Here is an 11,165-nt window from a genome sequence, read left to right as displayed (position 1 = left end):
GTGAACATTGACTCGATGGTGGGGAACTTTTGAGAAGTATAACATAAGTTCACTATTGGGTATTCACAAAGGGGCCTCAAAAAGTTTGTGGAAATATTCCATTATCATTTAATTCCACTTTTCCATCGTCGTTCTCAACACCTCTCCGACTTGCATGTACAGTCTGGAAGGGATATTTTCATCTTTGAAAGGTAGAACTTAGGGAAATTAAAATTTAACTTTAACTTATGTCTTATCTATAAATAAACATATTTAAGTTATAATACACCTATGTTATCTCTGCTGATGTCTTTGTGACACATTCCATTTGAAATCTTCCAGGCATATGAGCTGCCTGAATTTAGAGGGCAGTGTGTGACCTAACACTCCCTCTCTGGACCACTGTGCTGTCACCCTGTCCACAACCTCACAAATGGTTCATGCATCATAAAGTCTTCCCAAACATCCCATCGAATGTATTGATTTCCAGCTTGACTCTGTGCCATACACTGTATCAGGCACATTGGGTATATAATTGTGACTAGAGTGCTTGTGCAAAGAATGCAGTTAGAAAAATTGAGGTGGACAATTTACATGTGGAAAAACTGAGGCTGAGTGGTTAACTTGCCCAAGGCCCAAGAGTCATGTGCATCTCATTGTAAAGCCTCTTGCTAATTTTGCTTCCCTTGTCCTCCTCAGGTCTTGTAATAGGATTACAGGAGCAGGAGGAAGAGGCTCATCAGATTGCCTACAGTTAAAGAGGAAGAGGCTTATGGTTGAATTTACCTTCCCAGAGATAATTCTAGAACTACCACACCTGTTCTGTAGGGATGGGTGGGAGTGGGTGCAGACGAGGGGTAGTCGGTGTGAATCAGTACTGAGCTTGTCCAGCCAAGGTTGCCTGGTCCAATGTTAAGGAAGAAATCGTTCTAAGACATATCTGGCAAATATTTGAAAAAGTACAAAGTTATCTCAGGTCTTGTCAAATCTGTTCCCAAATAATTGTGGTTGAGACAAAAAAAATATGTCTTGGTAGCTTTTCCTCCCTCTCCCAAATCACCTCCACCCCTCCCCTTTACTTTATGCTCCCCACTTGATGGTTTTTATGGAATTCCCCCCTTTTCGCTCTTAAGAGACAGACGAGAAACTTCCTCATCCGTTCTTACATTTTAAGGATGCAGTTAGAGATGAGCATTCCTTGCGTGACTCAAAGGAAAATGAATACCCATGACTGGGTTTTAGATGTCAGTGGGGAGCATATTTTCTTTACGCAGGGTTTTCAAACAGGGTTACGGAGATGACCTCATACGTTCTGTTGTAAAACCACAACTCTCCAGCCTCGTAGAATTCCAGGGTGGGGAGGGCATTAAGTACCAATGGTGTAGCCTCTGGGTGTACCTTTGAGCTCCCAGTACAACATCCTTGTCAAGTGGCTGCTCACATACTGGTGGTAAGGCGCTGACTCCTGGAGATAGCCTGCTTTCATCTTCCATCAGCTCTGATTGCTTGAAAGGTCTCCCTTGTGCTGAGTGGAAGTCTGCCTCCCCCTGGCTGAGACACCTTTCAAGTCAGACACGACCCCAACAGCAAAGATATTTTTGTTCTCTGGGTTCTTTCTATTCAGATCCCCTGACAGGATTCCCTGCTGGAGTTGGAGTAGGTGGACACAGGCTTTTTTTCCCCCAGGAGAAAATTGTTCCTGCTGTGTTGCATGACACAGCACTCCCAGTAGGGAGGAAGAATCATAACGTCCAAGGGTTTGGAATGGGGAAAAGCAAGGCAGACAGAGCTTGCTGGAACATCTGGGGAGATACATATTGGATTCAAGGGCTCTCTCTTTTTTCCCCAGGAATAAGGATTTCATTTAGAATACATAGAAATAATGGACAAATCAAAGAGAGCAAGAGCATTCTTTGTCCATGAAAATAGGCAATACTAACTGCACCAGGTTTGCATTTTGGGTTGGGTGTAGGATTTGCTTGAGCATTTGTATCAAATCGATATCCAATAACCACAAATTCCATATGTTGCATTTCCTGTGTCAGTTGCGAAGCACGAGGAATTCATGGAGTGCTTGCTAAGCGAGTTTGACCCATCGCAGCATGTGAATTATAAACAGCGGTGGGGCCTTTCAGGGGTGACTCTCATTCAGAAATAGACCCTCAATGAAGCTCCTTGCCTTGGGTCTCAAGCGGAAAGAAGGAATGGAAACCCGAGGGAGGCAGGTTCGAGGGTCTAGTGTGGAGGAGACCTTTCCGATTGCCTGGCACTTTGCTGTCCGACGCCCCACTTCCTCATTCACCCCCTTTTTGGATTCTCACACCTCCCTGGGAGAATAGATTTAGCACTGGCATCTGCCCCTATCTCTTAAATCAAGTCATGGGTGCCACAGAGTCCAGATGGGAAGAGAAACCCTTCAGGAAGGACTCTCCCGACGGTGCCTCTCGCTCGCCTTGGCAGTTCTGGGGTGGTGCGCATTCAGTGTGAGAACATGCACTCGGCCATCCCGCTGAGTCCAGTCATGTAGTTTCTTGTCTTGGTTTGTTCAGTGCAGAGCCAATGATGCTCACATAAATTTTCTTCTGCATGGGGGCGGGGATGGGGGAAAGAGAGAAGACACAACAGCAGCTGCCAGCAGAGTGTCAGGCTGCAAAACCTGCCATTTCAGGAAGGGTTCCCGGCTGCTCTAGCAGGGTCCTGGGGGCAGCTCTAATCAGGGGTGATGGCACGGCTCCCTGGCTCAGGATTACTTCCTGCTCTCAGAGAGGACAGGGTCCCTCAGCTGTTACCAAGGTGCAGCTTGGGAATCATTAACCAGCAGGAGAGTGGACCAGAGGGAGGTCAAAACAAATGAACGTTGCTAAGAAGGCCTCACAAGACCATACCTCAGACGGTAATAGCCGGCCACTAACCTCACCTGACTATCACAAGCATGTGGCACGCTTGGTGGAAGAGAGGTGCTGCCTTGTGCATGTCCTTTCACGCTAAAGAATCTCCAGACAGTGTTTGCCACTGGAGAGCTAATCCAGTCTCCTCCCTCTAGACTGTTCTGCGTCTTGTTTGGCTCTTGGCAACTAAACCTCTCCAGCTTGTTGTCTTTTTCTTCTTCTGCAAATATCCACAGAAGGTCAGTGTACAATAGGCCTCACTCCAATGTCTAAGCGTCCTCCCCCCTCCCCGCCCAGCTTTCTTTCTGAGATTCCAAAGCTTAAATGGCCACTAGGACACAGGGATAGGGAATGTGGATACTGGCCACATCTGATGCACAGGCTCATCGGAGGCTCATCTTCTTTTCTTTAGGGGGGGTGTGTTTGAAAATCTTTCTAATTAAAAGTTGAAAAAATAATAAAACACCACCAAGGGGCGTGGACTAGATTGAGTCATGGGCTAGAAGGCTTCATTCGAGCTCTGGGGTCAGGCTGGCCTGTAGTCAACCTTCAACTCTGCTACTCTTCAACTGTGTAATTGGACAAGCCCCTGGCCCTTCCAGAGGTTTCGTGTCCTTCTCTGTAAATTCCGAGGAAAGTTTCTGTCAGTGTTATGGGAGGTCATCAGGTCTTTCTTCACAAAGCATAGAAAATCAACTTTAATGAGTTTAGTCATAAACCCAAGAAACACACCGAACCAACCCCATCGCCGTGGAGTTGATTCCAACTCCTAGTGAGCCTTGAGAACAAAGCAGAGCTTCCCTTTGGGATTTCCAAGACTGTGCATCTTCCTGGAAGCAAACAGCCATCCCTTTCTCCCACGGCGCGACCAGCAGATTCAAACCAATGACTTTTGGTCAGTTGCAAAGCACTTTAAACACTGTACCCAGGGCTCCTAGTTATGTTATAGGGATACTCATTCACTGCTGTGGTCAGTTTTGACTCATAGTGACTCTGTAGGGTAGGGTAGAACTTCCCCATGGGTTTCCAAGACTGTAATTTTTTTTTAAAGATCACTTTATTAGGGGCTCATACAATCCATACATACGTCAATTGTGTAAAGCACATTTGTGCATTCATTGTTCTCATCATTCTCAAAACATTTGCTCTCCACTGAAGCCCCTGACATCAGCTCCTCATTTTTACCCCTCCCTTACTGCTCCCCCCTCCTTCATGAACCCTTGATAATTTATAAATTATTATTTTGTCATATCTTGCCGTGTCCGACGTCTCCCTTCACCCACTTTTCTGTTGTCCATCCCCCAGGGAAGAGGTTATATGTAGATCCTTGTAATTGGTTCCCCCCTCTCTGTAACTTTTGATAGGAGTAGAAAGCCTTGCTCGCTCGAAGTGGCAGATGATTTCAAATGGCTGACCTTGCAGTTAGCAGTCCAATGCTAACCCCCTAGGCCACCAGGACACCTTATAAGGATATTAAGGCAGGAAGGATGCAGCTGAGTTTCAGGAGTGAATTGAAATCTGGAACTCTAAAGGCATCAGCCCCCTATTTGGTTTCATAATTCTGTTCCTCTTCCTCTTGTAGTTCTATGGTTTGACACATATCAGCTTTCTCTATGTGCAGGTCGCACAAATGAAAATGTAGCTGTCAACAGCCACCCCTGGGTTTGCATTTCCTCAATGAACTAGAGAATTCCGACGGAGTTGGGGACTCCTGGTGGAGCTGCAGTGCAGTGAGAGATAGGCAGTGTAGTCAAAGGTAGGTACCTCAGGAAAGGTGTGGTATCAAATCCTAATGTTTGGTAAGTCATTCCATTATGGATTTTAAAGTTTTTTGGGGGGGAGGGGGCAGGTCCTTTGTTTACTTAAATAAGAAACCCATTCCTATGTGTAGTCCTGAGGGCCGTCACACGTTATCAGCACCAAGACTCCCATGGTAGCCATATCGAGGGAGCTGGCGGGAAGAAATTCTCAGATCAAGCAGCCTCATCAGTGGTTGCGAGTAGGATGGTAGTAGTGCTCAGAGCATAGTACTAGTAGGTAGATACGTATTCGATCACATACCTTTGCATAGCTCCATGCTCATGCCTTCACTGCAAATGTTAGTGTAGACCACCCAACAGGAAAGAGAAGAGAACTGTAATTGTAACTCAAAATTCTTTCCCTCATTCCAGAACGCATACTGGATGCTAGGAAAAGAGGATACAGCAATGAGCGTGTTGAAATTGTTGTCTGGTACCATCAATTTGGTTCTGACCCACAGCGGTCCTATGCCCAGCACCGCTTGGTCTTGCCAATCCTCACAATTGTTCCTATGTCTGAGCCCATTGTTGCAGCCGTGGTATCAGTCCATCTCCTTGAGAGCCTTCCTCTTCTTCACTGCCCCCCTACTTTAGCAAACATGATGTCCGTCTCCAGAGACTGGTCTCTCCTGACAACATGTCCGAAGTACGTGAGGTGAAGTCTCACCATCCTTGCCTCTAAGGAGCACTCTGGCCGTACTGCTTCCAACACAGATTTGCTTGCCCTTGTAGCAGTCCATGGTTCAAAGTCATTGATTCCTCTTCTGTCTTCCTTATTCAGTGTCTAACATTGACATACATACGAGGCCATGGAAAATATCATGGCTGGGGTCAGGTGCACCTTAGTCCTGAAAGTAACATCCTTGCTCTCCAATATTCCAAAGAGGCCTTGTGCAGCAGATTTATCTAATCCAACTCTTCTTTTGATTTCTTGACTGCTGCTTCCATGAGCATTGATTGTGGGTCTAAACAAGACACAATCCTTGACAACTTCTTCTCCATTTATCATGATGTAACCTACTGGTCCAGTTGTGAGGATTTTGGTCTTCTTCACATTGAGTCATAATCCCTACCGAAGGCTGCAGTCTTTGATCTTCTTCAGCAAATATTTCAAGTCCGCTCACTTTCAGTAAGCAAGGGTGTGTCATCTGCACATGCCAGCTTGTTAATAAGCCTTCCTCCGATCCTGACGCCACACTCTTCTTCATATAATCCAGCTTCTCTGATGGTTTACTCAGCATCCAGATTGAATTATTATGGTGAGATGATGCAACCCTGACGCACACTTTTTCTGATTTTATTTGTTTATTTATTTTCAGATAGAAGCCCTGTATCTGGAGTATTTTGGATCCTGAGGTGTAAAATGTTATTTTACTCATACCCCCCCAGATCCTAACTCCGTATGGATGGTGAGTTCTGTACGGCCATCGCAACAAATGAACCATCTCAATAGAGAAGCAGAGGGCTGTGGGCTGTGGAAGGAAGACAGGGTCAGAATTGGCAAAAAAAAAAACCAAACGCCTGTGAAGTGGGGAAGTAGGTCTAACATTGGCCTGCTAGAAATCAGCTGAAGCTAAGGATTCCGGCCCCCTCCCCTGGTGATGTTAGACAGCAGATGCTATTTTCACAGAGTGTGAAAGATTCTTGATTTTTCTGGCCTCCTCTGTTAGAGACCTACCTCTGGTGTATCATTGACGTAGCTGGCTCTGTGAGACTTTACAGGACCAAGACCACTGTGAACCTTCAATGAGGGCTCAGTGCATTGGGAGCACTCTGAAGGGAGTTTACAAAGCTGTTTCGTTTGCTTAAACCAGTGTGATCTTCTAAGTTCAGCTCAGCCTTCAGCACTTTTTCTGATTTTAAACCATACAGTATTGCCTTGTTCTTTTCACACAACTGCCTCTTGATCCATGTACAAGTTCCACATGAGCACAAGGAATGTTCTGAAATTCCAGTTCTCCTCAAGGTTAGCCAGTTTGTTATGCTTGATATAATCGAATTCCTTGACAGAGTAAATAAAACACAAGTAAACCTCTTTCTGGTATTCTCTGCTTTCAGCCAAGATCCATCTGGCATCAGCAATGATATCCCTTGTTCCACGTTCTCATCTGAATCTGGCCTGAACCCCTGGCAGCTTCCTGGAAATATATTGCTGCAACCATTTTTGGATGATCTTCAGCAAAATTTTACTTGCATGTGATATCCATGAGGTTGTTTTATAGTTTGAGCCCTCTGTTGGGTCACTGCCGTTTGGAATGGGTACAAATTGGATCTCTCCGATGCAATGAGCAAAGGAGAAAAAAAAAATCTCTGTATTCTGAAAGCTTCCAATTGGGGTGATGTGATAAAAAAGTGACAATATATAATTAGGTGGTGAGAACCTTGGAGAAAAATTAAGCAGGAAGGTGGGGGAAGAAGTGCTGGAGATTGTTGGTTTAAGCACAGTGGTAAGAAAGTGACACTCAAGAAACCACTTGTGGACGGTGAGGGAATAAACCACGAGACTCTGTAGGAGGAGAGCGTTCCAGGTAGGGGGACAACGGGCACCCCAAACAGCAAAAAGCTGATGTATCTGTAGTGGAGTGAGAGCTAGGACATGTAATCAAAGATGTAGAAGACCCACGACCTTCATTTTGACCAGCAGTTTCAGGTAGAACCCTGTGGATGGAAAGAGAAGTGTGGTGTTCAGTCCTAATGGTTGGTAATTAGCACGGCAGTCTGATCTGTTCGTTAGTGGTCTATAGACCATTTGCAATGGGGACAATGTATGGTAAGTCAATTTCTCCAACCGGAAAAATAACAGAAAGCCATAGACAAGGTTACGAAATGAAATGTCGGCACAACCCTCACTTTCAAGAGGGTTTTTTGTTTTTTGTTTCCCTAAGGATTTTTTAAAAATTGAGAATTGGGTAGGGGCTTATCTATCAGATCATAGTTTTTGCATTCACCATTTTAAACCAAGTATAAAGTCTCCCAATAGTGTCCTCTGTCTCCCTCAGCCCCTCTCCCTCCTTTCCCCCCAGCTTCCGTTTGCAGTATATTATCTTCCCCTTCACCAAGGTTGGCCACTATCTGCCCTCTGGTCTATTGTTTCCCCTTTCTGTCTTTCCCTTCTCAATATTCTTTTTTTAAACAGTTTTATTGACATAATTCAAGTACCACATAATCCAATGGTCAAAATATATTAAAAATAGATGTTCAATCATCACCACGATAAATTTTAGAACATTTTCTTCATTTTTGTACTCATTATGATTAGTTACTGAGTTAGTTAATTGTGCCAGCCTGGCCGATAATCACATGTGGGTCTGGTTGAAAGGCGGAGGGATAAATGGGTGGTGAAGCCTCGCCTTTCTAGTTCTCGGGTCTCTTGTTTTGTGATGGTTACATCGGGTGCAGCTGCCTTAGCAGTTCCCTGCTTCAGCTTGCAAGATTGACTTCCTACAACACATTCCCAAGGAGAAGCCGCATGGATCTATCCCGATGCAGCCCTGGGTGCTGGAGCAGCCATGTGGAGACCCCTGCCAGCGCTGAGATGCTCACACGTTCACTGACTCAGCTTTCCTCCTGCAGTCGGCATCATTGCCTCTGTTTTGTGAGGTGGAGGACTTTGTGGACTGGTGTTGGGTTAATGGGTTAATGTTGGACTTGTGGGCTTGGGCAGCATTGGGTTGGGATGTTTTCGTGATGCACCTTTTCTTTACATAAAACTCTCTCTTATACGTGAGTCGCCGTGGATTTGTTTCTCCAAAGTACCTAGACTAATACAGTTACCCATTCTCCTCCAACCTGCTCTTCCAAAACCTTAAGAAAATATTAATCCAGGTACTGACTCTATCAATTTACCTATCCTGGATTTCATATAAAGAAAATCATACAAAAGCAACAACAATAACAAAATCAAACACAAAAACTCAATCCAAAGAAAAGAAAGCAGAAAATAACAAAAACTAGAACAAAGTAAAAACAGATAAAAAGGGAAAACAAATAACAAGATATTAAAATTTAGCCTAACAGTATCTTTATGAATTCACTCTCAGATGCACACAAGAAATTAGTCCATGTGGCACTGGAACTAGTTGTACAGTGCTGGTGGGAGAATGATGATATTCACTCGAGAGTGGTTAATGTCCTTTTGGACACTGATCGACAACTCAAGGCCAGCATTCCCGGAAAGAAATAAAATCTATTCACAATTTCCAAATGATGTTAATGTAATAATTTTTATTGCCCTTAAGCCTGTCAGTTATTCAAGCGATCATCTATGTAGTCCCAAAGGAGAAAGCTCCTGTTATTTGATTGTGTCCCCAAGACCTTTTTGCAATAATCACAGCTGAATGTTTTAAGGAGGGACATTAGGCAATAAGACCCAGGAGAAGATGAAGGAGGAGAGCCAGAGATCATGTAAGAAAAGCAAACAGTTGCCGTTGAGTTGATTCTGACTCATGACGACCTTGCACGTGTCAGAGTAGAGCTGTGCTCCGTAGGGCTTTCCCTGGCTGAGCCTTTAGAAGTAGATCTTGTCTTCCAAGGTTCCTCTGGGTGAACTTGAGCTTCCAACCTTTCAGCTAGCAGCCAAGTGCATTCGCTGTTTGTACCACTCAGGAAGCTCAAATCAGTAGCAACTCAAAACCCATGTTGACATGCTCTTCTCTTGAGACCGTGATCTATGCTCATGAGCATCAAGGGTAGATGCTCATACAAAATGCAGTTTGTTTCTGAGCCTTAACCAGCTAAATACAAGAAAGAACATGAGGCTAAATGATGAGGGAGTGCACAAGTCAAGCACCTGTCATGAAGCAGCTGGGCATAATGAAAGAGGCACATGTAATTTAGACAGAGGAAATGAATTACAAGGGAGGCACGGCAAATCCAATCCTCTTGTAGCAGGTGGCCCAGGAAAAGAGTGGGGATGGGCCGCATAAGCCTCCTAGCAGACCTAGATTACTAATATTCTCCCCCTTTTAATAACTTATTTGAATGACCAGGAGAACCCGGGACGAATAAACAAATGTTGATGTTTGAAATTGGGAGGATGAACCCTAAGCAGCAATCATTACTTTCAGGTTGTGAGTCCATCACATGGTGACGGACAGAGTAGAGATGTTCTGTGAGTTCCAGATGGCCTTTACTCTTCTCTGTTTCCAAATCATCATCTCAGCTTTTGGCTCTGCTGACCAGCAATGGCCCAGGAGCCCCATAGTGCCTGGCTATGGCTCCACAGTTGCTGTTTCTAACGGAGGCGTGGCCTTCCCTGAACTTCCCCATAAGCTCTTCCTAATGGTTCTACTTTGGCCGCTGAACACACTTGGCTTCTTGGATTTTACCCAAAGCTCCCATATGTCTATTCATGCCAATGCCTTAACTGGATTAGTTATACCTCTTTGATTGTCCAACCTTTCCACCCAGACTTTGATCAGCTCTCTGACACTTGTTTATGATCTCACTCCTAAAATGGATTTATTTCTTTTAAAAAATCATTTTATTGGGGGCTCTTGCAGTTCTTATAACAATCTAAATATCAATTGTATCAAGCACATTTATACATATGTTGCCATCATTCTTTTCAAAGCATTTTCTTTCTACTTGAGCTCTTGGTATCAGCTTCTCATTTTTTTCCTTTCTCACCCACCCTCCTTCCCTCATGAACCCTTGATAAATTATAAATTGTTATTATTTTCATTTATTTCACCATCTGCTGTCTTCCCCCGTGTTTCTGTTGTTCATTACCCTGGGGGGGGAGGGGGAGGGCGGCGGCGGGGTTGTTATATGTCGATCATTGCCAATGGGTTCCCCCTTCCTCCCCCCACCTTTCCCCTACCCTCATGGTATCACTATTCCCATTATTGTTGTTCCTGAGGGTTTTATCTGTCCTGGTTTCCATGTATTGAGAGCTCTCATCTGCACCAGTGCATATGCTCTATTCAAGCCAGATTTGTAAGGTAAAACTGGGGTCATGATAGTTGGGTGGGAGGAAGCATTAAAGAACTAGAGGAATGTTGTATGTTCCATCAGTGCTATGCTGCACTCTGTTTGGCTCGTCCCTCCCTTGGGACCCTTCTGTGAGGGGATGCCCAATTTCCTACAGATGGGCTTTGGGTCTTCACTCTGCGCCCCCTTGTTCACATCTATATGATTGTTTATTTTGGGTTTTCTGATGCCTGATACCTGATCCAGTTGACACCTCATAATCACACAGGCTGGTGTGCTTCTTCCATGTGGGCTTTATTGCTTCCCAGCTAGATGGCTACTTGTTTATCTTCAAGCCTTTAAAACCCCAGATCCTTTATCTTTTAATAGCCGGGCACCATCAGTTTTCTTCACCACATTTCCTAATATACCCACCTAAAATACACTTCTTATTCCCGTGATAAGTATGATAATCATCTTGGTTCTGCTGTCCTGACTGCCCCTTGACTGATACCTGCAGGCAATGCAAGGCATCCTTAGCTTCATCCTTCCTGAACTACCTTATCTATGTCTATGGTTGTGTGTGTGT

Source organism: Echinops telfairi, unplaced genomic scaffold (assembly GCF_000313985.2).
Source record: "Echinops telfairi isolate 266 unplaced genomic scaffold, ASM31398v2 ScPeMD7_18;HRSCAF=68, whole genome shotgun sequence".
Lineage (NCBI taxonomy): Eukaryota > Metazoa > Chordata > Mammalia > Afrosoricida > Tenrecidae > Echinops > Echinops telfairi.
This window is presented reverse-complemented; position numbering follows the sequence as displayed.